The following is a 26,573-nucleotide window of genomic DNA, read 5'->3' as shown; positions in this document are numbered from 1 at the left end:
TGTCCTAAACAAACAAAAATATAAGCAGGAGCTTGTCCCAGGATCAAGGGAGTCTATAAAGGCTCCCACAGCAGATGGATCTCTAACACACCTTTGTGGAGCTGGACCTTGGTACCAAAAAAAAGGCAAGACTGCAAGTAAGGCTCCTAACTTTTTTTTTTTTTTCCCAAAAGCTTGCTATTCCCAGGGTCTGAACAGCCAGAAGACCGATAGTTTGTTTTCATCTTCATATGCCACAGCATTTGGAGTAGCTCAAATGGCAACATGCTGGCTCCAATCCAGATTTATCTGAACACATGACACGAACCCAAGTAGCATATGAAATGGCATCCACTGAGTTTTATATGAACCCCAGCTGGGTGCATTTTGGCCCCTTGCAGCAAGAGATTGTCCTGCCAGCCAGTTCCTCTGACCTATCTGTGCATCCATCATCAGAACTGATGCCTTCTCTGTTGCCCCACCTTCCCTGGTACAGGCAGTTTTGGGGGTCCCATTGCTTCTTGTCTTAAAGTGCTGAGATATCCCATGGCCACGTGCAGCTTGCTGTTTCTGCTTAGTGTCTTCCTGTGAGTGACCCATCACCATGATTGACTCCTGCAGGCCCAGGTTTGGGACAGTGAGAGGAGAAGTCTCATTTCAGCAGGGTGATGGAGCAGCCCAGCCATGACCTGGTCTGTGCAGATCAAGCCAGGAGCTCCAGACACAGCCATAGGGACAGCAAGCAGAGGGATGACACGTGTGGATGTGCCTGAAGCAGGCTGCTGAAGTCCACTGATGGTGGAGGAAGGGGCAAGCTTTGGCCTTGCAAGGATGACTCGCGGGGAGAGGATGCTCCCCAGATGGCCGAGGGGAAGCGGCTCAGACATGCATTCCTGAGGGCCTCTGAGTCACCAGCCGGGGATGTCCCAGATGGAGAAAGCAGGACGTGGCCAGGCTGGCCTGGGGCACGTGGGCAGTCCTGCCGGTGCCAGCACCGCACAACTCACAGCCCTCGCCGCACACCCTGAGCACAGGGCGATGCCCAGACAGAGACCCCAGCAGGGAAAATTATTTGGTCCCTCCATCTCCCTGTAGATATAAAACACATTTCCCCCACCTTTACTGTAAAGTACATCCCCTCTGCCACCACTCTTACACAGTATTTTGCCCCCACCCTCCCTTCTCGACGTGCCAGGGGACAGGGCGCATAGTTTGCATGAGGACACAGAGGCACATGGGGTTGTGGCCACGCCTGAAGCCCCCTCTCGTCCCACCTGCCCACCAGCTCTGCAAACCAGCCCCAGGAAGGGAGGAAGGTCCTTTGCTTAGTTCATGCCTGAAGGACAGTCAGGAGGGAAGACAGAAAGGTGAATTCTGACATTACCCTTGGTACCATGGGATCAGTGGCTGAACCACAGCTGGGACTTTGCGTTTCTTCATTTCCCTCTTCTTCCACGAGGCCTCTGATCCCTGGCGAACATCTCACGCTCTTCTGTTCTCCGTGGCTCTTGTATCATCATCCCCATGATGAATGTAAACACCTTCGAGTTGTGCACTGAGATGAGCACTCACCATGTACCTACTCTCTCCTCCCAGCGGAGAGGAGACATCAAGCAGCTTTTTAGGATTGAAAGAGAAGAGAAGAGATCAGAAGTTTCTCCACTTACAATTTTGCCAGACTTTAGCTGGGCTCCAATTTTCCATGCTGGGTTTCTGCCTCGGGCTGTGTTTTGTTTTGTATTTTTCAAAAAATTCCATGACTCCATTTCCACCAGCCCTTTGAACAAGGTTTAGGGAGGTCTTTTCTTTCTTTATTTTTTCTTTTGCTCATGTTAAAACATTATTACAACCATTTTACTGAGAAGCAGCACTGCCTCCAGGCTTGGCAAGAAGTGTCCCTTGAGTGAGAAGACGGGCCTTTTCTCCATCCCTGTGACAGCGCCTGAAGTCAGTCAGATCACGAGCCTCTGAAATAGCAGAGGTTGGTTGGAGTTTGGCAGATGGATGAAGCACAAAGTCCATCTGTGCTGAGCGCTCTCCATCTTCTAATGGGCCTCAATCAACGGTTTCCCAACACACCGGCCAACTGCGTAAACACAGGGTATGGCTTAAATATAGTCCTTGCCTTGACGAACAATCAGCGCTGAAAGAGAAGAGCATCTTATGCAAATAAACAAAGGTCCCGCAGAGCTCAAGTATTTGGACCAAGGTCAAAGGAGGGAATTCGTGACAGGGGAAATTATTGAACCTAAAAGCACACGCAAGTTTTCAGATATGGATTTTGTCTGCTGGGAAGTACTAATTCAAGTGGACTGGACCCCTCTGTGGCTTTGGGTTGAATCCAGGAGCTCCTAAATCCAAACAGTCGCATTGGGAGAATGAAGGAGGAGATGGGGAAGTGAGGAAGGCCAAACCAAAATGCTTCGTTTGGGGCAGATCGATTAACCTGAAACCCATTTTTGTTTGCTTCACCAGGAAGATGGATGTGTTCTGCTGACTTGGCAGGACCTTTTCTTCTTCAGGGCTTTGGCTCCGCTGGTAAAACAAAAAAACCCCGCGGTTGTTCTGGCGGCTGAGGCTGAAGCACGATCCAGGTAGCCTTCGTGCCCACAGTAACTGTGGGGCCCCGCAGGACCATCAGCCAGGTCTCACGCCCATGGGTCCCTAAGCATCCTACAGGCCACCAGCAAAAGCCCCCCAGGGCCGTGGATGTCAGACCCCCAGGCACGACTCCGAGCAGATCAAGACCCAGTTTTGGCTGCAGGAGCCAGGGTCCAAAATTAGAATTTCCTGATGATGTGAAACAAAGAAGGAGAAAAAAGCAAAAGCAGCAATGGCAGATAAACCAACCCCAAAAAACCCAGCTTGGGGCTCCAGAAAAATCAAATAGGAAGAAATGTGCCTGCCTTGAGGAAGGCTGAGCAGGGGTAGGAGTGGAGGCTTTGAAAAAGCCCAGCTCAGCCAGACCTCTTCTGAGAGGCTTAGCGGCAAATGGAGGGGCTATGGCAAACCTCTGCAATTGCCAGCAGCAAAGCCTCGGCACCCGGAGAGAGGCTCCTGCTTGGCAGAGAGCAGCCAGGTCCTGAGAAGGGATGGCATCTTCTGGCAACAGCCCCCTCCTCGGGGCTGGGTTTCATTCCGGACAGTCCTAGCTGCAGTTGTTCACACACGAAATCCCGCTGAAGTCCACGTTTGACAGTTGGTGTGCAGACAGGAATGCTTCTCTGCTCTGCTGGAGAGGTTGCGAGGTGGCCAGCGAGTAGGAAAAGCCAATGGGTAAAACAGCTGCAGCCTTACAGCGTGCAGGAACAGGGTCATGTCTTGCCTTTAGAGCAGATTAAATTTAAGACCTGTCAACCTCAACAGCGTCTAGGTCAGTTTTCTTCCTCTGCATTGACAGGGAACAAATTTGAAGCCCTGAGGTGTCATTTCTGCACGTCATGCTTTGACTTGTTCCCTTCCTTTAGCGTGATAGACCTGTTCCCTTCCTGAGGATGATCATTTTTCAGCCAAACATGTGGTTGTTCACATTCCTGAGTTATGGAGCACACAGCTCGCCAGGGAAAGGGAATTTGGTTTCGTGTCCTGCTGACCCCACAAACGTGCCACAGAGCCAGATGGTCGTGGCCACCCCACTGGCCCCCACAAATGGCACTGCTCCAGGCCAGGTCATCCCCTGGGGAAAGTGGGTCACCCCCGGAGAGACGCTGTGCTGGGTTAGTTACCTTCTGCCTACCCAACTTTCCCCCTGCATTTGCACCTCAATGTGGGCAGATGTGCCCCAGCCATGCACAGAGTGATGTTTCTACAACATCAAACTGCTGAAAGCTCCCAGGCTAAAAGGCACCACATAAAATGCGAGCGATTTCCCAGCCTGACCTCCTCCATGCCCTGCAGGGTCAGCAATTCCCTTTTTGAAACCAGGGCCTTGTGGCCTGTGCCCCACCGCCTAGTCAAGATACTGCAAGCTACTCCTACAATGAATAAGGAATTAAAGTTCATATATGCTCGGCAATTATATACAGATTAGAAATTTCTAAAGGAGGCCTTTAACGCTCTAGAAAAAGATTTAGGACTCCAAAAAACACAGTAGGTTTAAAACAACACAGCTGGAATAATTGGGCGCTCAGCTTCCATGAGCGTTGGTCCCAGCATTTCAGCCTATAGTTCTGAGTGCGAGCATTTGATTGTAAATACCGCTGTTGTGGAAACTTGGCTGAAGGGAACAGCCAGACTGTCGCACACACTGAAATGGAGACGATCATTATCACGACTTGAAAGAATAAATGGGTATGACTGGGAACAGCTGGTTTTGAATGGTGGGGCATGCTATCACATGCACCTTTGCTCTGGCTGATAGATCCCGTTGCTCATGAGCCTGAGACGTTGCAGGCAGCTATGCTGCTCTGAGGATCTGAACTGACTTGCTGTGGTGCCAGGTGGTCAAACCTCCAAGTTGCAGAAGACCCCTCGTGCAGCTGGGTTAAGACACATACTGTTGAGGGGAGTCATCCTGGCCAAGGGACCCAAGCTGTGTCTAGATGAGGTTATCCCAGAACGCTTCCCAAATCTTAGATCTGGAGGCATGCTTTGGCTGCGTCCCAATTCCAGATTGGGTATGTACCAGCAACCCCAGGGCCTCATTTTGCAGACAGAGGAAGCCCAGATGGGAATGCTGGCACATCGCAATAGCTCCCTACCCTGCAGGGGCTGGAGACCAAGACACAAGGACTGGTTAGCATAGACAGAGCTCAAGTGACCTGTCTGGCCACGTAAAGCTTTATCCCTCTCCTGACTATCTGCCCATTTCTCCAGCAATGATCAATCCCTCTTATTAATCAGACCCCTGCAAGGTCCAGACAACATCTCCAAATTTCCAGCTCTCCAGAGTTGTCTCCAGACAACCCCACCAGACAACATCTCCAAATTTCCAGCTGACTTGGTTATAGAGCTGTAAACCCAATCCCAACGGTGCTGGTTTTGTACAGGGATGATTTTTTCCTTTTTTTATTGAGATGACATGCAGATGTAAGCCAAGCACCACGCAAAAACCTAAGCAGATGATGCCACCTTGTCAATTCAGGTCGTTATCCCATCACAAACAGTAAAAAGGTTCTATTTACTGCAGACCGCAGCTGATTGACATTAATTAAGTGGCACACTGTGAGTCCGTATGGACTGTGTTCCATAAGAGCTTTTCTTATGATCAGTCTTTCTGGATCCACGTCCTGCCCAACACTGCTTGTCTTCATGGGCCATCTTATTTACCGCCTTATTAGTCCAGTGTTAGATTTTTCCCCCCAGACCTCTGGAACTTTCCCAGAGTTCCCAGATTTGTTTAAAAATCAACACTAATGGTTCAGAGAGCTCGCGGGCCAATTTGTTTATCCTTTGATGCAAGTTATCTGATCCTGCAGAATGTCTAACTTTAATTACTGCTGTTTAACATTGGGCTTCGTCACTGGTAGAATACGAAGTGTTTCATTATCCCTGTAAAGCATGAATGTGTCATCCTGCTTCTTTCCAAAGAGAAAAATAAATGTTGAACAAATAACTTTGTCTCTTTTACACACAGGCTGAATATTTTCCCGTTATTGTCTGGGATCTCATTATAGGATTTGGCTTTTCTTGATACATTTAAACAGTTTCTTATTACCATTAAGCCTAGTGGCCAGAGATTTTTCACCCCTGCCTTTAGCTTCTCTTCCCAGGTGGCTGCATGTTCTCACCGATTTCTGCTCACTGCTATCAGATTCCTTCTTTTTTATTTACCATTAACATCAGCCATTAACACGCATGCACATCGGTGCCACATATTTATGCCCATAATGCTATTTATCTAAGTATATATATCTGCTAAACCTATAATACTGCTGCTTCCACCTTCTCTCTTAGCTGGGCTCACTTATGCCAAGCAGCGTTCAGGCTTCCAGAACAGCAGTTATCTTACAGCATCTCACAAAACAGCCTTAAACACTCCCTGATTATCATCCATTCAATTTTGTTTAAATAATTCCTTCCACTCCATAATTTTACTCCTAATTATTTTCAGCCCAGGGAAGTTGTTCTTTTTCCAGAACCAGGGGCTAGAGCTGGGCACTTCTGTGCTTTTAAAAATCCGGTCTCTTGTCACATATAAATAGCACTGGTCAGAGCTTTTCTGTGTTTGCACACAGTGTCATGCTCGCTGGCAGGGAGACAGCCTGGGAATAGGTTATGGAGTCCCTGCCCATCATGAGACCAGAGAGTTGCATACCTAAAAGGCAGAGGAGGCTCGTTTTGGGTTATTTGAGGCAGGGGGATGTATCCCTCCTCTGCTCCCAGGCTCAAGAAGAGGGGGAAAAGCCACTGGGGACCGAAGACAGCTTTCATCAATTGAGATGTTTTATTTTGTGTTGGCTTTTTTTCTTAAACATCCTTTGTTTTCTAACAATAAATCATATCCTGAGGCAAAAAGCCTTTAAAAGGACGGGGCATGGACTCTGCTTCCCTTTCCTGGCCAGCGAGGCAGGCCATCAGCTGACAGCAGTCATCAATCTGCAACTCAGCGATCAATCCATCTTTCTCCGTCAGCGTGGGGACCGGCGCAGGAGGAGCCCGGCTGTGCCAGCCTGCCGTACCCCGCTGGCTCCGGCACAGCCGGGGGGTTCACCAGCGCCAGACCCGACTCCCTCGCTGCCCGCTCCCCGGGAGCAGGCTCCCACCGTCTTGGGCACCGTCCCCTCGTGCTCCCTGGCATGTTTTGCAGTGGGCAGGCTGAGCGCACAGTGGCTGAGCCGAGTCACCCTCGGAGTCCCCTCCCGTAATCCATCAGAGAGCGGGCACCCCACCTCCAGCCCTTCCGAAAAACCAGCAATGCTAAAGAAGGCAATAACATCTTTTCCAAAGAGTACAGCCAACAGTCTACTCATGGGTAAACCCTCCCATGAGGTTTCAGACATCCCAGGCTGTCCTTTTTTTGCCTTCAGTGGCTCTTTCTACCTCCTGTTGTTTACTGCCCAGGCTTCTAGGTTTGCTTTTTAACATGTGTGCTGCCAGGGGTCAGCAGTTTATGGTAGCACCCACGTCTTCTGTTTACCCTCTTAATATTGTTCCCCAAAGATGTTCCATTAAAGCCCTCTTAACTGCTCTACCTCATTTGTTATCCAGAATATTGGTTGCTCTCCCAGGGAGATGGAGGTGGTCCAGCTCATATGCTCCCTCAGAAAGCAGACCTGGTGCTCCATGAACTAAAACACCTCCGTTTTACCTCCCCTTTACACCTTCTGCCCCTTGGTGGTCTCCCTCCCCTGTCTGCTTTTGCTTCCAAGATGCGAGGAGGGATCTTGCCACCAATCGTCTGAACTTTCCTCTGCTTTGATTCCCTCCCGAGATCCCTCAAGTTCTTGCTGATCTGAGAAGTATTTTATGAGGCAATTTTGTTCATGCCAAATGTGTCATAACCAATGGACCCCTGCCTACAGTCATCAGAGCCCCGTTCAGCCTCCTGGTGATGTGTGTTGCTTGGAGCCAAGGAGACCGCACACAGGCCCATCGTCTTTCTGTCTCCTCTTCTGCATCTGGCTGGCCAGAAGATTCGTGTCTGTCTGCGTACGTTTGCTCCATCGGCCATCACCCGCCATCACACTCCCCTTGTGGGGGATTGGGGATTGTGGGGATTGTGCTCAAAGGGGGCCATCAGAGACTGTTTCTGTCTTTCTGATGCTGGTTCAGGGTCGAGAGCCAAACTTCAGTACCTCACATCTTCTCCACCAGCACAGGCAGCTCCTTGCCCTCTGCCCCCAGGTTTCCATGCAGCAAGGAGAACGTGGTCCTTTCTCTCTGGATCGGGGTCCATGATCAGCCCCATTCCTGGGGAAACGGCCTCAAAGCTTTGGGGCATGTTCCCCTGCTCCTTTGCACTGCTGGTTGATGACATCTACCCAAGCCACAGTGGCCAGACCCATCAGTTGAGATGGGTCGTCCCCCATCTTGCTGCAGTGAGACTGCAAACATGGTGCTTGCACCTTGAGGCCCTGTGGGGGTAGGCTGGAAAGACTACGTGGTTGCCCAATGCAGATGGCCAACTTGGCCACCCCTGCTTCATGGCATGATCTCTGCCCCTCTCCTTCCTTGGCCAGGAGAAGGCACAGCCTGTGGGTGGCATCGGTTGTTTTGGGAACCGAACACTGTAGCCGCTGCCCTTTCTCTGGGTTTTGTGACTCTGCAGGTCCCTCACACAACCATGAGCCTGGTGTCCTCCATCACAAGTTGGGGTCATGCCTCATGGGATGGGCATGGACCTTCATTCCCATCGCTGGAGGCCGCCTGCCTGCCCCACCGCAGAGCAGTGACCTGGCAGGCATCACCCAACAAGCAGATATGACATGGAACCCCACTATGAGAAACCCCAACCAGGACTGCATGTCCTGGCATGTCCCAGGTGACCAAGGGCAGATGCTGCCCCCAGGCAGGGTTATGACTCCCTGATGCCACTGGTAATCAAGATCTGCCCTTGAAATCCTCAAGGCTTTTCCTCCTCATCGGAGCAGGACCATGTTCCAGGAGAGGCCTGCCCTGCTCAGAGCAGAGAGGGCAAAGAGGTCTGCCCCATCTCACAGCCTAGGGAGAGGGACGGGGCCGCGATGAGGTTTCCTCCAGTGCTTGCTCCATGCCGAGGCTGGAGAGGATTTCAGTGTCATAAAAGCACCCAGTCAGAGTCGACATTTCAGGGCTCAGGATGGTAGAGCAAAGGCAGCACAGGGATGGGAGAAGGTGGGGGTTCCTCAAGGAAAGGGAGAAACCTCCAGCCTGGAAACCCTTTTGTTCCTCCTGGCACTGTTTAGGGCAGGCAGCGGGGTGGGGGCGAAGGCGCGGTGGGGTCTTGACACGGAGCCACCTGGAGCTGATGTCCCAGCCTCTCTTAAAATGTCCTCGAGCACTTGGATTTTCCTCAGATTAAGTCCAGTTGCCCGGGCTGGCATGTACCCGTACAAGGGCTAAATGAGAACCACCCGTAACACCTCCTGTCCTCCCTCCTCCTCTCCCGCGCAGGTTCATTAAGGCCTTCCCCAGCGAAAACAGGCTGCGTTTCAGGGGGAATGCCGAAGCGTTTGATATTTTCCACTCTGCGTGTCAAGGGCATTTACAGTCGGCGTCAGGCTGTTCCGTCAGTCTGAGGGAAGCACTTTGAAGTGTTTGTGGTAGAGGCCACATGTGCAGTCAAGATGTGCCGCTGTGCTGGGCTCCCCAGCCTCTCGCTCCCTTTGCATTCCCAGCACCATGTGACAATCAACAACACGGCTTAACCCTTTCGCACTGCTGGCTCGTCCCGCTCAGAGACAGGGGACGGGGTCCTCGTCCCCTCGTGCGTCTCGATGGCCGTGCCCAGGAAGCCTGTGGCCACCCTGCTTCGTTTCGGAGAAGCGGTGGCACAGCTCAGGCAAACACAGCTAGTGAAGGTGATGGGATGGAGCTGGGAGGCCTTGAAGCTTCTGGTCCAAGCAGAGGATCTGACGCTAATCCCCACACATGCTGCCAGAGGTCCCGCTTTGATGATGAAAGTAGCATCGCTTGCCACGAGCAGCTGCGGAGCCGGCTCCCACCCTCGCCCGACCTGCAGCGGGACCCGAGAAGCCACATGGAAGGAGTCCCAAGGGCTGTGACACACCAGGGATGTCCACAATGACATTACTGCCCATCCCTCTGGCATGATGGATGGCACATGATGAAATGGGCAGCAGTTGGGCTGCGCAGCCGCTGCCCGGGGACCTCCAGACACAGGGTGAACAATTGCAGTCGCTTCGCCTCGGAGGCGCTGGGGCAAACCCAGCAATGTTTCGAGGAGTTCTCTGCAGGGGCAGCGGTCAGGGATGACTCTAATTCCTTTGTGTAGGGCTTGCACAGTAGTCATCTAGCACTTTGCCCTCGCTCCAGGCTTTAGGTTATTTTCATGTGCCCAGCGAGCACCCTGAAGAGGAGCTTGCTTTGAAATGAAACATGGGGATCAGCAAGCACAGCTGCTCTTTGAGGGAAGGAGAGTAGCAGCCTCCCAGCCATGCACCTCTCCTCGGCTCCGTAAAAAAGAGTGCCAGGACAGAGTGGAGAAGAAATTCGTGTGTCACCAAGTGATGCTTTCCTGGTGTCCGAGAGGCACCTGCTCCCCTCGCTCTCTGCAGCCCCACCGGAGTGGGCTTCTCCAGAGAGCTCCCTGCCAGGCTTCAGTCCTTGGGGGTGGATCTTCCATCTTCTGTCAGGAGCTGGTTATTGGGAGCTAGGCTTGGCTCGCACCTTTGGAAGTCCTGTAAGATAGAATCTTAAAACCTCACCGCCCCACAAGTCTCTGCCGGGGGCTGAGCTGCAGCCTCCATGGGGTGGTTTTAATTCTGAGCAGATTCCCAGTCTGATCCGCGCAGCCTAGACCCACTGCAGTGATAAAAAGGACATGGAAGGCAACAGGGGAGGAAAGACTGCAGTGGAAAAGGCAGAGGCCTTCCTGTGCAAGCTCAGACCTCAACAGCTATGAGCTAAAGGGACATGGATGTGAGCTGCACAGAGGTGGCTCCCACCCTTTGCTGCTCCCTCCAGCACAGAAGTGGTTTTTGGGGGCCAACATGGTGCTGCCCCATTCACTTGACCCTGCATCCCCAGAGCAAGCAGAGCTAAGGCTGCAAGCACGTTCCCTGCGATGCTGCCGGTCTGCCGTGGCAGCACGGGTCCAGCATAGGAATGATGCTCCAGCAGCTCAGCGTTAATGAGTGGCACAGAAAAAATAATCTTCCTTTTCAATTATTGCATTACAGAGGGTGGAGGCCTGGGGGAAGGGTGTCATTGTACTGGCTCTCACTTGGCAGAGAAAAGAAGCCTTCTGGGCCACAGCTTCCTAGAAAAGTTGAAGCCAAGGCATTATCCAGCGTAACTGACCTCTCCTCCTTCCATAAAAGCCCCCCGGCAACCCCTGCCTTCCACCCTGATTTCCCAGCCCCTGGCAAAGTGTCTGACTCAACCCGCATCTCCCTCGCCACTGTTCTTGTCCTTTACCGAGATGATGGACTCTGTCACCCAGGGAGGACCGCACTTTGCTGTCATCAAGAGGGTTGATCAGACAGCCCTGTCCTTGCCTCTGTGTGTGTGTGTTTTCATGTACTTTTGTGTTGAGCTGGCACCAGGAGAAGAGGTAGCCCGAAGTTACAGTCTGCTCTGATTCATCAGACCGCTTCGAAATCCCAAATCCTCTAAATTTGAAAGGTCAGAATTAGACACGTGATGGCCCCTGGAGCACCTCCTGTACGACCTGATAAAAGTAGGAACCATCCACAAAACCTCAGCCATCCAAACATCACCTGCTTAGCCTGAGTTCGTCACCGGCTTGGTGGTGAGAAGGGGATGCAGGATGGCTACATCAGGTAGGAACGTCTGCCCAAAACAGCCTTGCCAATGCTAGACAGCTGGAGCAAACGCTGAGCTGGCTGAGGCCAGTAGCCCCGCGCCGGGCTGCCTGGCAGCTCGCGATGGCTGTACACGGTGGAGCAGGTCTCTGCTGCTCCTGGGAGCTGCTGCTCACCAAGGGGCTTCAACGCCGAGCTGAAAAAAAGCTGAAATGGGGCAGGTGGAAGGGGGCTGGATGGGTTTTCAGGCCAGTTACCTACGGAAACACCACTGATGTGCTAACCCTCTACCTGGGTTTCCTTATGAGTTTTGAACTGGTTGGTAAGTTTTGAAACCCATTTGGTCAAAGACATCTCAGAAGCAGTAAATTAATGACAATAAAATACTCTTACCGGGGAGAGAGATCCAAACTGAGGGCCCAAGTGAACGGAAGATGAATAACCTCCCTTTTATTAGACACCAGGAGGTAGACGTAGGAAAGCTGGCTTCATCGATTCCACAGACCCACTTGCTTTTATCGCTCTGCTTCAGCGCAAAGGGGAGGCTGAGTTTCAAAACGTAACCAAATCAGTAGGTGTGGATTAGGCACATCATATCATTCTTATTCTGACCCTAGGCTCGTCAGAGCAGGAGTCAGAGCTTCCTGTGGGTCTGCCAAGAGTGACCTGGGTCACACAGACATGGGGGTGGATCCCCTTCTGGGCTGCCCTCCTGACAGCAACCCCAGAGCAGTCCGGGAGCAGATGCATAAGCCCAAGAAGCGACTCTCTGCCCAGGGCAGCTCTTGGTGCCAGGAGCCAGCAGTCCCCTGACCTTAGTCCTGCACGGGGGTTGACACTGCTTTCCAAGTCAATGTCATCGACCGGTGCAAGCCTGATGAACTAAACCCAATAAAAGGTAGAGACATCATGTGAGCAAGAGCCGGTCACACCTGCAATGCATTAGGTTTTTCCGTTTGAGGGATCTTTCTGATTAGTCTTGTTTTCCATTTCTGCTGGAATTGATACCTGGGGTAGAAATCAGTTTCTTTAGAGTTCTTCTTTTTCCTTCCCCACTCCCCAAAGGCTGCTCCACTCTGCCGTCAAACTCATGGCAGCAAGGGCAGGCAGATTTCCTTCCACTTTGCAAACCCCAGTGAGACCAATTTCCTAAGACCTGAACGTGCCATGGACCCCAGCTGTCCGTCACCCACCCTGAGATTCATCCCCGTCAGCACGTCAAGCCAAGCTTCGATGCCAAGGGTATGTGAGATAAAGACAGCTTCGCCTTTCCGTGCTCATAACACATGGTACCCGCTTACAGCCCAAACGGCGCATACAGCTGTGGTCTGACCTGGTCACCAGCTCAAGGTCTATAAAGGGCAACATTTCACCCTTGTATAAACCCTTTACTCAGAGGATCACAAAGTGCTTTGCAAATGCTTGCTTGTTAATCCTCACCACGGTCCTGGGAAGAAATAAGAGACACAGGGGAATCACCTCATTTGCTATGGAGAGGGGGCACTTTCTGGGGTGAAACAGAGGCGTTTAACAGATGAGAACAGTGCTGCTCAACGGAACACACCAGCCAGAAATGAAATTAAAGGAATTAAAACTGTGGTGACTGAGGGGAACTTTAGGCAGGAATAGTGTGATTAATCACACTGAAACTTGGCTAAGACAACGGCGAAAGGCGCCATGTGATTTTTATCAGGCTCTGTTAGTGCTCCGTTCGTACGCTGGTGTGACAGGTAATGCAGCATCCCAGGAGAACGGGTTGGGGTGGCAGAATCAGTACTCAGTGTGGGAGGGAAAGGGCTGGCCAAAACTTCCAAAAGCAACAGCATGATTGGGGCTGTTGGACCTGACCCGCTGCTGCCCATCAGGCCTCGAGCGGATGCCTGGGGGCAGCACCTCTACTGATTCACCGGCTGTGAAATTCTTTCTCCTTGTGACTGCAGGGGCACGTGGCTCTCAGCCCATAACCCACGACACTGTTGTCACCTGCTCTTTGTGTCACACACACACACCCCTACCCCTCTCACCGAGGTGCTTTTTTGCCATTCCCGCTGCTGAATTTGTGTTGTTTCAGACAAAGACATGCCTGGTCTTTACCCGCAGCTTTATTTTCTCACGTAATCTCTGCACCTTGGACTGCCTACCTCTCTTCAAGCCTGCCATTCCTTCAGAAAGGTCCTCAGCTCAGCTCAGCCATACCCTCCAGTAAGCTGCACTTGTAGCTAATTTGCACAAAATCAGAAGCAGGCACAGCTACGTAATCCTCACTACTGATGAATCTCAAGGTGGTTTACAAATAACCCAGAAACTACACTCTTCAAAGTGGGATTATCTGAAAAGCAACTTTACACAGCTGCAAAATGTACACTGCCTGGTCCCCAAACCAGAAACATCCCAGATGACAATACTGGCAAGGAAGAAAAGGTCAGTTAGAGCTAGTTTTCACTCCAAGATTTCACGAGACATGGATTTGCCAATCCTTCCATTCTAACATTTCATATCAGAGTAGATTGGACAAGACTGAAGGATCCTAGCAGGGACTGGGCACACTGTGTAAACGCCGTTTTGCAAACGCTGCCAAATGAGCTCTAGATGATGGCAGGAGGTAGAGGATGAGATCGTGTAACTTGAATAAAGCAGGAGCTCACAGTCTTTTTTTCTGGGCACTGACAGTTCTAGAAATTATCAGCGCCAGCTCTGCCAGCCCTGTGTCTCCATCGAGGCCACATACCACTCTGAGGTGGCTTTTGTATCCTCATTGCAATGAAGTATTTTATCCCACTAGGGTTTATTATTCTTTTATAGACTGAAGGGGTTCAGCCTAATCTTTCAACAAACAAAAGGAATCTTTCAATGCTGTTGTAATTGGCTCCAAAAATAGCACCCTCAGAGCCACATTTCTTAAACTTCTCAAGTCCAAGGAACAACTTTTTTCAAAAAAAAAAAAAATAATCCAAAGACCAACTTGTATATTTTTCATATATCAAATCAAATAAACAAAAGACTAAAATTTGAAAGTTATTCTATAGTAGCTTTTATTTTCTCCCATTTTGTTTGCATGCTTGCTTCTGTGGCTGCTGGAGGGGAGGAGAGAGGGTTTACTATTGTTTCATGAGCCACCACTGGATGTTTTATAGACCACCAAAGGCCCATGGATCACAGTCTGAGAAACACTGCTTTAGAGATAAATGGGCTCGTTACAGGAGGCCCTGGGTCTCTGCTCTGTTTTACAGCTCATGCTGCAGCAGACTGCCACATTTTGTCTTTAACTCCTTTATGTTGCCCACCGAAGGGCACTGGTTGTCTCTGCTGAGGACCAGGTGCTCTGCACTGCTCAGTTCACGCCGTCCTGTCCTTGCAATTACTGGGCATTCAGTTTATACCCCTGGATCCACGCCACGCTCCATGTACTCCACCCAGGTCAGCTCCACGGCAAAGTACCATTGCCCAAGGGATGCAGAATAATGTCAGTTTGTTCTGTATCTTAAAAAAGACAGTACATGTCCTCCCGGAGAGGATGAGTTGTGTCCACTGCTCCTCTGTTATCCTAAGTGGCTTTTCCTGCCAGGAAAACTGGCCTCAGTGCAGCCCTTTCTACGACCCCCACAGCTCTCTCCAGATTTTTCAAGCAGACACTCTGGCACATCCAGTTGCTTTCGGACTCTGTTAGTGTTGGCTGGCTGGGACTGATAGCTTCGCTCTTCTTTCTCCTTGTTTCATTAACTGTCACATTGGGGGTTTTGATCTTCCCTGGAACCAGCCCTGCTAAAAGATTTACTCTACTGCAGTGCTCCGTTTCACGTAATTGCCAGAGAAAGCTGTGCAGTTGGTAACGACCAAGGTAAGGAAACACACTAGATGCACTCAGGATATAGCGTTCACATATTGTACTTTCATAAAGGTATAGCAATGGAAACATTCCTTATTTTGATTGTCCCAAAGCCACAGGAAAAAGGGAATTAAGGGAATTGATATGTCTGGGATAGATGCCAGCTCTGATTTACTCACATTTTTACCCTGATCTGAAATACCTTGGTCAGAGATGGAAAACTCTTACAGAAGACACAAACCAAACCAGGCCCTGCAAGTGCTGGTATCCAGCTAAGAGTTATCTCAGCTGGCACACTCTGAGAAACATAGAAACAAAGGAACTGGGAATCAAATGGGCAACAGCAGCTCTGTGAGAAATTTCTTGTTTTCCTACAGAGGGTTTGGACATTCCAGCATCACCACGGCTAATACCCGCATTTGCAGTCTGCCTTCTGACCACAAAGTGCCTAAGGTACCAGAACACCAGGGAGTGAGGATGTAGGGGTTGGCTTGGCTCCTGGAAAGAGGATGTGCTTTATCATCAAATCCCAGCATGATTTGGTACGGAGAGACACAGAGCGGTCAAGCCAGAGTGGTGAGCCCAAAACAGGGTTGCCTTTGGAAGCAGTATAAAAAGAAAATATCCTTGCTAATATAACCTTGCCTTCTAGTTTAACCTCCATGTTCCCTCAGAGAGTGCAAACATGCCTGCACATACTTTAGGCACAGTAACTCACTTAGGAAGACTCAGATGTAGCATTAGTCCAATTAAAGCAAAATGGAATGAAAGTCCCAAATTATTTCAATGTGTCAGAGTGAGGAGTTTACAAATCCACTGGTTATTGCAAAGTTGTTCTGGGAAAAATAATTTCTGTACAGATTCCATCCCACTTTGCTGGACTCCACGGGAGTTTTGACAACAACTTCAACGGGAAGTATACACATATAAGCAAGCTTTAGCCATGCATTAATTAATTGTACTTCAGGCCAAAGGCATTTGCTCTTACGCCCCAATCCTGCAATGAATTTTCTACAGAAAGATCTCTGTCCCTGCAGTGGTGTCCACTGAACTTGCACCAGCAAGGTCTAACTGCAATATCCCATTTGACTATCCAGAAACTCATAAGAACATATATCTGCATTAATCTTGCTGAGATTAATATGAGTTCAATCAAAAGCAGAGTTTGATGAAAACATCTCATTACATATCAAGCTGGAGAGCAGATCAAAGCTTTTTTTTTAGCTCACTAATGAAACAAAACAGAAATAACACTGCAGAGGAAGTAGCTTGCTTGTTTGTGATGGCTCTGTTCTTTGGGAAGGTGAATACAGAAACCACAACGTTATTACTGCTAAAATAACCAAAACAAAGCACAAAATTAGGCAAATCCTTAATGCGGGATATCATCCATAATGCTTTCTCTTGTTAAAATTCCCAAACACCAGACAATGAGGAAGAAGCGTTCTGCCCACATCACTCACCTCCAACCTCAGTTCAGAACAAGGGAAAATAGCGAAGGTCCTTTCTTGATTTATGAAGCAAGGGGTTTTTTGGCACGTATGTCAATATTAACAGGACTGCAAAATTCTGGTAGCATAAACTAGGTTTACATCAACTCAGTGTGCCACCCCAAAGATGTGCCCATGGTTCCTCTAAGGTTGTGCTCTGCAGTTTGGCTCTCTGCACTCTAAGGCTTTCTAACACAGAGTTACCAAAGGGCAGATACTGGCATGTTTTTTTAAACTTGCTAGAAAGCCATTTGCTCCCTTAAATATAATTTATGTCATTCAGCTAGAATGTTTGTTTTCAGTACAAAATACTTTTTAATCACCTCTGTTAAGTCTTTCTACTTCATCTCATCTGGTTCCTATGGAAATCCTAAGTCTTCCAGAACTGCAAATTCTGTTTCCCAGACAATGTTAGGAAAACTGATTTTTTCCATTACCTTCTGAGATAGCATTTGCATATAAATACTGTTCAGATCTCAGAAAATATATTTGAAATTATTCTTATTATTCGTTATACTGGAGACCTTCCATGTTTCCACAAGCAGCTGGGTTTTTTTTTTCTCCCTTTCCACGTAAGCACAAAAAGACCTCCCATTTGCCTCTTCATTAATCCACAGCTCCTTTTTACATGCAGTTCTTCTCCACCAGAATTCTTGTTATATTTCAAAAATCAAAGAGAAAATAATACAAATTGTCACCTTTTTGGCCAAAACAGCACTTCCCACCCATGATCCACGGATGGCTGGTGAGGTTATAAAAGTTTGTAGTCGGTCTGGAGAACGAACTGTTCTTCAAAACTCTCTATTCAAAGTTGAACAATAAAAGTGCAAGTGCTCCAAAAGACATAAAGAAGGTTGACAGGGATCTTTGCCATGGTTTGGGAACCTCTGTGTTAAGGAAGAGAGAAAGAACATGGAGTTGCATGTCTTTTCTCTGTATGACAAGCTGAACAAAAAGTGACAGATTTCCTTGTCAGGGTGAACATCTCACATGTTCATGACAGATAAAAGAGACCTACTGTTAGAGTCAGCCACAACCAGTAAGGCTGCTCTCTGCTACATATTACACATTTCACAAGCACACACTGATGGTACTGCTTACGCACTCACTGAACTTCCTGAGCTGGTTGCTGGTGCTTTTTTCCACCTCTCCTTTCTCTCTGCGGTCCCTCTCTCCCATTTCAGGCCTGTACCTCACTGCTGCGTACACACTTAGGAAAGCACTTCCAGGTGTAAAACAAGGCTGAAACACAGGAAGGGACAACATTATCCATTAGACAGTACAACAGCAGGGCATGACTACAGATGGACAACAGAACTGTCAATGCAAGCCTCTGCTTCTAAGTCTTGTGAAGAACCATCTTTCACCTGTACTTGGGAGGAGGACCCAAAAGGGGAGGCGCAGTTGGAGCAATCTGTTTAGCCTGGGCAAGGGGGAAAACAGGAATATTCTTCCTCTCCCCTATATGGATCACTTTTGAAAATTCCACTTGTTCTGAACACTGTCCCAGTCAAGGAGCAGGCAGAACACAGCACCAGATGAGAGCCACATGACGAGATCAAGTGGTGAAAATCTTTTCTGTGTCTCTGCGTCTCTCCTGCAGGGCACCTGAATACCAGAGATTCACGAGAACTTGCAAAGGATTTACTTTCTCAGCATGATCATTCTTGAGATTAGCATAGAAACTTAAGAAAAACATAAATTTCAGCTGTCTCCTTGTTACCTCCTCACGCACCTTGTGATTCTTCAGGATCTTCTCAGTTGTTGACAAAGAAGTTCTCCCTTAAAAAAAGCAGAAAAATATGCTATGTTACTGTCTTCACCACGTTGTGAGATATAAAGAAATCTTGAGAAGATCATCCCCTCTATCCCTATAAAGCAGCTAGAGCACTAGCCAAGAGCCTGTGTCTTTTCATCTGCTTCATTAGCTACATTTTGGAAATTTTCGGGGCTTGTGCAGCTGGGAGATGGCTAAAACAGTGCTCAGAAGAGCCATGGGTCTCTGGGTTTTGCAGCCAACAGCACCCATGGAAAGAAGACCTGACACAGATGCTGGCAGTCATGGGTGAACCTTCTTTCAGAGGAAATGGAGATGCACTGGGAACCTCCCAAGAGAGCAAAAGAATGCTTCCAGACAGTCAGGTGGAGCAGCCTGCTGGCTCCATCAACCTGACGGACTTGGCAGCCTCTCCTGCTCCAGCTGGCCAGGATCCTGCAGTCTGCAAGGCCGAAGGCAGAATTACTGAATTATTGGGAGAAAACAGATAGCTGCATAATCCTATACACAGTGATACACACACACATATATATATTCCCATGCACATACATTTATACACATCATGGAGTAAGCAGCACCTCCTTTAGTAAACTTGCAGGATATATGAACTCCTAGCAGGACTTAAACCCCTATGCCTTATCCTATAATGACTAAGCCAGCCTCTGTGTTGGGTGTATTAACTCTGCAGGAGAGCTCTGACATCTTCCTGGAAGAGATTTAAAGATGTATTTTTATTAGCTTTTGTAGAAGAAACACTGACTAAACGCTCCTATCTGAAGCTTGCCCAACAGCCTCACATTCCCTGGGTTCCTCTAAGTCTGAGTCCTCAAAGTCTTTCTGTAGCAGAGGCCAAATCCCACTTCCAGCTCCAGTCTGGGCGCCAGGCTTGCTTGCCAGGCTCTCAACTTCTTCAGCCCAGCGCAGAGTTCCTGCTTACGTCAGCAGTAGTTGGCCAGGAGAAAAAGAGAACAATACAGCCTTTATAGATTAACAATATTTCAATTTACTATAATTTATGCAGTATATAACACAGCTCAGAGGAATAATTTGCCGTTCTTTGGGATCCTTGCTTTTTCTATCCTTTCTTTCTCTTCTTTCTCCACCTTCCCCTTTTCACGTCTCCTCCCTTCTGCTTCTATCTTTTAACCTCCTTTTCTCTCTCCTTCCTGCATTTACTCCCTTCCAACAGATCCCACTATTGCTCTGATGGTTGCACTCCAATTCCTACCTCTATGTTATCTGCTAAAATCACTAACAACAGAACTTCTATGTGGAAATACATTCCAGTGTCCTGGAAAGGAATGCACAGAGCAAAGAGAGCAGGAATTGAGGGGCAGGAGGACTGGGATGTGCAGGAAGAGTTACAGGCAGCAAAGGCCTGGGGTACATTCATTGGCACAGGCGAAGGAGAGAGCTCACCCCCAGCAGGGGCTGAAAGAATTCTCTACACCATTTCTCCCTGGAACTGTCAGTCCAAGAAAAATTGTATTTCATAGTCAGAAGGAGAAAAATAAATAGAAAAGTGTTTCATCTTTGGAGTGTCAGATATTTGATCTCACCTGGAATGAGTGCGTATGTACATGTGTGCATACGTCACTGTTGTTATTTTATTACAGAGTGCTGTTATGAAATTTCCCTTTCCATTTTGCATAAATCTTCCTTTTCAGACATGTGGTCACTGGTTTAGGGAATATTTACTGTTAAATGCCTCAGTTTTTTGCAGACCCAACTTTTCTTGGTTTCATTCTCAGGACTACTCGGCATAACCAGAGCCTTTGCCACAGATGTCCCAGACACTGCTCTTAAAAAAATTATCCTGACCAAAATTGATGCTTTGGCCTGTGTGAACTGCTAAACATCACAAAGCAGCAATTAGGCTGTCAGTTACTTACAATCTTTGCCTCCTCAAACCTTAATATTTAGGTCACATGGAAGAGTGCAGTTATGGACACAAAACCAGCACTCACAGGTTGTCATATTTATTCAAACTCATCTTTGGTTCTCTTCCAAACGCCAGCCTCCCAGCTCACATTCAATGTGCTGCTGGCCTTAACCTGGATGCCTGCTCAAGGAAGAAAAAATCCCTTCTCCACAGCAAGTACAGGCCTTGCTCAATTAACTCCAGAACCTGAGCCTCCAACACTCAGGAGCCAAACGACTCCAGCACTGAAAAGGTCCTAGTTCCCCATGGACTGGCCATCTGTGAAACCAAGGAGCTGCCTGTCCCAAGCCAGGACCCAGAAGGTGCAGTGCAACCTAACAAAACTTGACTCACCCAGCTACATTCCTGTCTAGCTACCACAAGGTAGTTCTTGTTAAGTTCTTGTCCTGTCAAGGTCACCTGACAAACAAAAACACTTTCAGAAAAGAAAACTCCCTTGAGCTCATCCCTTCTGCTCCTGTGATCAACACCAGCCCACGTTCTCCTTCGCTCTTTCCCAGTCACCCAGGAGAATAGTTCTACACCCCTCATTATGCATAAGGACATGCTTCCAGGTCCCAGAGGAAAGCACAAACACACACAGACTTCCTAGTATTAAAGGTATTCTGCAAAGCATGGAAAACCTTCAGGACAGTCAGAAGAGATAGCAACAGACAAAATGAAACACACAGTCTGCGTTCCCAGGGCATCAAGTGCACGAAAAATCTCTGCAGCCTCTCCCCTTTCCTTGGGGTTTGGCCGCCTGCGCTGGAGGCCAGCTCTGATACAGTGCAACTGCAAGCTGGGATCAGGTTGCTGTGAAAAAAAAACGTGAAATAACTGCCAGAAGCCTCTACAAGGCCCTTTCCCACTTCATGCAGGAGCTGCCTTTAAACTTGGGCCCATGTCCTTGGTCTTTGCTTCAGCTACCTTGTAGGTCTGTCCGTGCTCATACATCTTGTTGATCCTGATCCTGGATGTGGGGGGAGAGGTCTTCCCTATCGCCCCGGGAAGCAGTCAGACTGGTGCCCAGGCCCTCCCTGCTGCAGCGCACTTACCCTGCTTGCTGAACACCAGGACAGGCAATTTAAGCAGCCGCACTGGTCCCCATCACAAGTGGGTGACGATCTTGTCCTTCAGGCCACATTCTCAGGTTGGAATTGACCCCAGGCAGAACTGTTCATGACACAGGCAACTTTTGTCTTCTCCAGGACAGGAGCAAGCTGAAGATCAGACCGCTGCCTTTTAGAAGACAAAAACAGGGAATCAAGTCTAAATAAAATCATAGGGAACTTCATTTCTGTCATTCTTCCTAAAATCACTGGGCTCTTTGTGCCAGCACTAAATTTTGACATCACGTTTCCTTTCTTTACAATTTTCTGTTCAGCATGAAGTGATACAAGAGCACAGAAACCCACTATGAGGATCGGAGATAGTGAAAGCCCTTCTGGATGATCTGTTTCAGAGCAGGTCTCTATCTATCCCCCAGTTTTCACTTGCTGGAAAGTTACCCAGCCATATGTTTGCAATTAAAGTCTCAGTTCCTCACAGGCTCATGGCAAATAGTTTGCTTCACCTGGGTCACATCTCTAAAGGGAATTCCCCCAGACTGGATTTGCGGGCCATATTCGGTGGCAGCTCTGACACAGGTATTAGCCATAATGGAATCCATGTCAATTATGAGTTCATCCATTCATTTTTCTATCCAGGCCTCCCACTCAAATTTCAGAGATCTCCTTCTAGAATGCAATTTGACCCATTTTGGAATGGAGAGAGTTCCTTAGTCACTCCATTTGAGACCAATTAGGCTGTTTGATTTGGGATCCTTTATCCCTCAGCGCTCTTAGCCTGTCTGTTCCAATAAATGTTGCAAACAATCCCAGTGTCTGAAATCCCTGCATGCTTCATGGACCCTATTTCCTACCCAGTAACTGCACTCCCTTTACTCCTCTTTCACTGACCTAAGTCAGTCACAGACTCTGGGGTTACTTTGTGCGTACCAGCTCCATCTCCTTGAACTGCCCTTCAACTCTGTGTCTGCAGAGGCCATGAGGATGAGGAGGCGTGATTGACTTGTAATGCTTTCTCTTGGCTTAAGAGCTCAAAGCGATCTCTTTTGCAGCTAACCCACAATGCAAACACGCTCTCAGAGTTCACTTCTAATTGACCTCACTGATTTGCTTGAAATATTGATCAAATCATAACTGCTTCCTTTCCAACCATCCAATGGACAGTCCAGTCAGCCCATGAATTTGGGGAGAATTCCAGCTTTCAAACCAAGGAGCAATCACAGATTTGCAGTGATTGTTGGAGCTCAAGGCTTTTGTTTTATGTGTCATTTCCAGATGTTTCCAGCCCTTCATGTGCCTGTAGAATAAGTCAACGGTGTGGATTCAAGGCTGATAATGGAAACAAGGTCACAGGTTGTGAGAAGACATCTACCTGCTTTAATTCAACAAGCTTTAGAAGTTCTCCACGTGTTCCAAACCAGAATAGCCTGCAAGGTTTGTTAAATCAGGGTGCACCCACGGTACAGGAATAATTTAAACCTAATATAACGTAAACCTTTGATTGAGGAATGAGCCTGAGCACATATTTAACTGTCATCACAAAGAAGACGGCTTTCCTCATTAGGGGCCCAGATGAACTGTTACAGTAAGTCCAAGACCTGTTAGAGGAGAAGGGCTGGAATTGGCTCTTCCTCCCCAAGCCTCCGGGAACACCCCTGAACTTTCAGTGAGGGAGGTTTGTTTCAGAATCCAAACCTGAACCTGACTCTGAAGTTGGCCGCTTGCCCCCTCTTCCACATGGCAGACCTAGCCCAGCTGAAGGCCTTCACGGCCTTGTGCTACACAAGGGACTTCAAAACCCAGATCTGGATTTTGCAGCCTGGGATCATCTCCGGCTTTCCCAGCTTCAGAACCGCAATTCCATTTGCTTTACGTCACTTGTCTGTTTGCTTTGGGGGAAGAAAAAGTATTAAAAAAAACCCCAACCAGTAACAATCCAAAAGACAGCAACGCTGTCCCAGCAACATTCCTCCTCGCAGAGCAAGGAAGAAGACAATTAAGCCCAGCAGTACCCACATCCTTAGCCCTTTGGGCCTCACGGCATTTTCTCCCTCTTTCCTCTGTCTTTGTTTTGGGGTTTTTATTTCGATTTTTATCGCTTTGGCTCATGCTGCTTGAGAGGCAGGGGACCTCGGTGGTGTCCTTGAAGTGTTTCCTCAAGATTGGAGCACACCCAAGAGGTGGTTTTCAAGGCCCCTGCAAGCCTCTGAAACCCCACACCGTGTGCATGTTTTGCAGAGGGGGATGGCTGCAGTTTGCCTGCCAGTGACGGAGAGGTGCTGGGAGTAAAGTGAGTCATCTTCATCCTCCTCCTTTGTTGGCCCCGCTCTTGTATTTGGCCATGGAGAAGTCGTGCTGCTAGCTAGGCTCTGCCCCTATTCTGGATGATCTCCAGGCTCCCAGCAGTGCACAGGAACAGTGCTCCTTAGGTTTCCTGAGCCGACAGCACTGCCTCCTTCGGGGGCCCCCCCTGCACACCCTGAACCCAGGAGCTCTGATACCACCCCATGGAAACCAGACCTCCAGGCCTCTGTGTCTTGCTCACGCTACTAATCACAGCACACGTATCCCTACCGTTGCAGCCTTGTAGTAGCTGTGAGTTAGGGATCATCTCTTCAGTGACACATGACAGTCAAAGCCCATGACATGCAGGCTTTGCAAAATTTTTTAGCACTGTTACTTTTTATGGTAGGTTGCATAAAACTTATAGAAAGATCAAAACAAAGCAATACAGTGTTCAGCGCATCCCCATCCTCCTTGTCATCACTATTCTTCCACAACCTCTTGAACCTGAGTCAAGGTCTGTGGACTATCCAGAGTTATCTTCCTATGCTGGACTTCTCCACACCAGGGAATCTATCCTGCAAGCAGCTTCATCCTGCTTTTCTCCATTTTTAGCCTTGGGGATTCTTCATTGAATGCCCTTTGTTTCCTTCTTAAAGCCTTCTCCTCTGTTTCTCTTCATTGCTGCCTGCCTTCCTCTTCTTTCTGGTCCTCCATCTCACGAGCTTTTTCCATGACCTTGAATTCCTTTGCTCTTCCAGAGGGGGTAAAAACATTTTATATTCGTGATTTTCAAAATAAACTTCTTAAACTATATTGACAGATATATGAGCACTTTGACACTGATATTCTGAAACACTGGAAAACTATAACCAAATACATTTCATATTGGAAAAGAGGAAATTTCAGAACACTCAAAAACTGTGGAAACAGAACTTTCTCGCATTATAAAAATGTTCCATTTTGAGGAGGACTGGGTTTTCTTTGCTTTTCTTTTCTCAAAAAAACCCCTCAAAACAGGTACTTTTTAATGTTTGCAGAAAAAATACCATGTGATATTTAAAATTCTTCTAATGAAAATTGTCCAGTAGGTCCTGGAGCTGGGTTCATTCCATGGTCACAATGCCTATTGATGGTGGTGAGGTTAGTTACGCTTGGTGAGAGATACAATGAAGAACTAACAAACATCCTTGTTGTTCTGCGCTTGTCCCAGCTTTCCTCCGCTGCAGGCACCCCCCTGCGCTCTGATCTCTTGGTAGGAGGGAACGCAGTATTTGTTATTGGTTTCGCACTGACCATGGAGCCTCATTTCTTACGCAGCCTCCCAGGACAATCCTGGGCTCTTATGTGCAAATGAAATATGGCTCTGTTGGTGCACGCTGACGGGCCCTCTCCATGGGCAGCTTGCAAGGAAACTCACCCGTGGCATTCTGGCACCATTCTGAGCCCATTACCTCTGCTCCTGCTGCTTCTGCTTCCTCTGGCATTTTCAATGTTACCGTGGAATGAGGAGTGAGCCCCAGAAGAGGTGCATACCTAGAAACACGGCACTTGTCCCGCTGCTGCTAATAACTACTGACACTTGGTTTTCCACACCTCCACATAGGTGAATTAAGCTTGCTTTGTTGTGCAGAAGAGCTCAAGCCTGACCATCAGAGCGAACTGAAACTGAATTCTGGTGATATTTAGATCCGAGGCTGAGGCTGCACCTTTGATACCGCAGCTTAAGCCCGTCTGCACAAACAATCTTGGCTCTCTTCCCACTGCAGTTTTCTATGCTGCCAAACCTCAGTATTGAATCAGGAGGCAAGCACAAAAAGGAAGAGAAGAAAGAAAAAGAGAGAAAAGAACAAGAAATGTGACATGTTTTTACTGGTTTTCTAGGTTTTGTTAGCAGTTGTCTCATTGTGCTAGAAATTCTTCTGTAATCAGAAGGGCTAGGAACATAATCTTGAAAAACAGAAAACCTGAGAGGTTTGAATAATCACACACTACCAATGACTAGTGCCTCATGAATAGCCCCAAACCTGATAACGCATCTCTAGTTAGCAACATCAGGATCTGTAACATTTCCACGTTACATCAGTGAATAACGTTTCCTGTCTGCAGAGCAAACTTGCACCCCTCAGGTAAGAAGCACATAGTAACGCAAGAGTTGCGAAACATTTGTCAGCAACCTCTCTCAAATAAAAATCAGCATGTTGCAGTGAAGGCCACAACCATCTTGCTGAAAAAACAAAGTGAATAATGACACTAATATATAATAATTGAAAAACACTCATTGAAGGGGATCGTGAGCCATTCTTGACTTGGGTAGGGTATTGCCCAGTTGGATTGAAAATCTCTGGGATGTTTTTTAGGGATGCAGCAAGGTAGAAGGGGGTCCTGGCCTTAGAATGAGGCTCTGTGACTCTACTGTAACAACGAAACATCACAGAAGTAATCACATCTCAGCAAGAGCTGCAGCCTTCTGGCCAGAAACACTAAATATCCTGAGCACTGAGGGTCAAATTTCCACAGTCACCTTTCACAGCCTGACTCTGCTCTCACGGCAGAATTAGTTACCGGGGGTAGGAAGAACAGCCTGTGCTTCTGAAAATCCCCCCTTTCTGATTTATTTCAGACTGCTGTAAAATGCTTCTTCAACTCGTACATCAGCCTAAACATCCATTCTTCAGAAATGGCTTTGTTCTCCATTCCAACTTCACTTCCCAGCCATCGGAGACACAGGAGCAAAGTGATCTTTGGTCATCGCAGCCAAGAGTTTGGCTCAGAGCAGATCCCTTACTCCACCACGAGGCCCAAGCAATGTCAGCTAGCGCACCATGCCTGACTTCCTGATCTCACTTGCTGATGCCAGT

The 26,573-nt window shown here is 48.2% G+C and overlaps 1 protein-coding gene across 7 annotated transcripts in view; it reads right to left on the bottom strand.

Annotated features, from left to right (window-relative positions):
- Positions 1–26,573, bottom strand: part of NTMT2 (N-terminal Xaa-Pro-Lys N-methyltransferase 2) — a 111,539-nt gene that overhangs the window by 30,797 nt on the left and 54,169 nt on the right. For 3 of the 7 annotated variants that reach the window (XR_011049591.1, XR_011049593.1, XR_011049594.1), the window contains exons 11-13: positions 21,418–21,601; positions 18,397–18,443; positions 17,767–17,903 (exon numbers count right to left, since the gene is read on the bottom strand). The gene's annotated coding sequence lies outside the window, so the exon portion shown is untranslated. Of the gene's footprint in view, positions 1–14,392; positions 15,105–17,264; positions 17,549–17,766; positions 17,904–18,396; positions 18,444–21,417; positions 21,602–26,573 lie in introns of those variants that run through there. The other 4 variants (XR_011049596.1, XR_011049597.1, XR_011049595.1 and 1 more) reach the window with 4 other exon arrangements.

The sequence above is a fragment of the Nyctibius grandis genome, chromosome 21, assembly GCF_013368605.1.
Source record: "Nyctibius grandis isolate bNycGra1 chromosome 21, bNycGra1.pri, whole genome shotgun sequence".
NCBI classification, from domain to species: domain Eukaryota; kingdom Metazoa; phylum Chordata; class Aves; order Nyctibiiformes; family Nyctibiidae; genus Nyctibius; species Nyctibius grandis.
The sequence above is the reverse complement of the archived record's forward strand: the minus strand, read 5'-3'. Positions and strand labels throughout refer to the sequence as shown.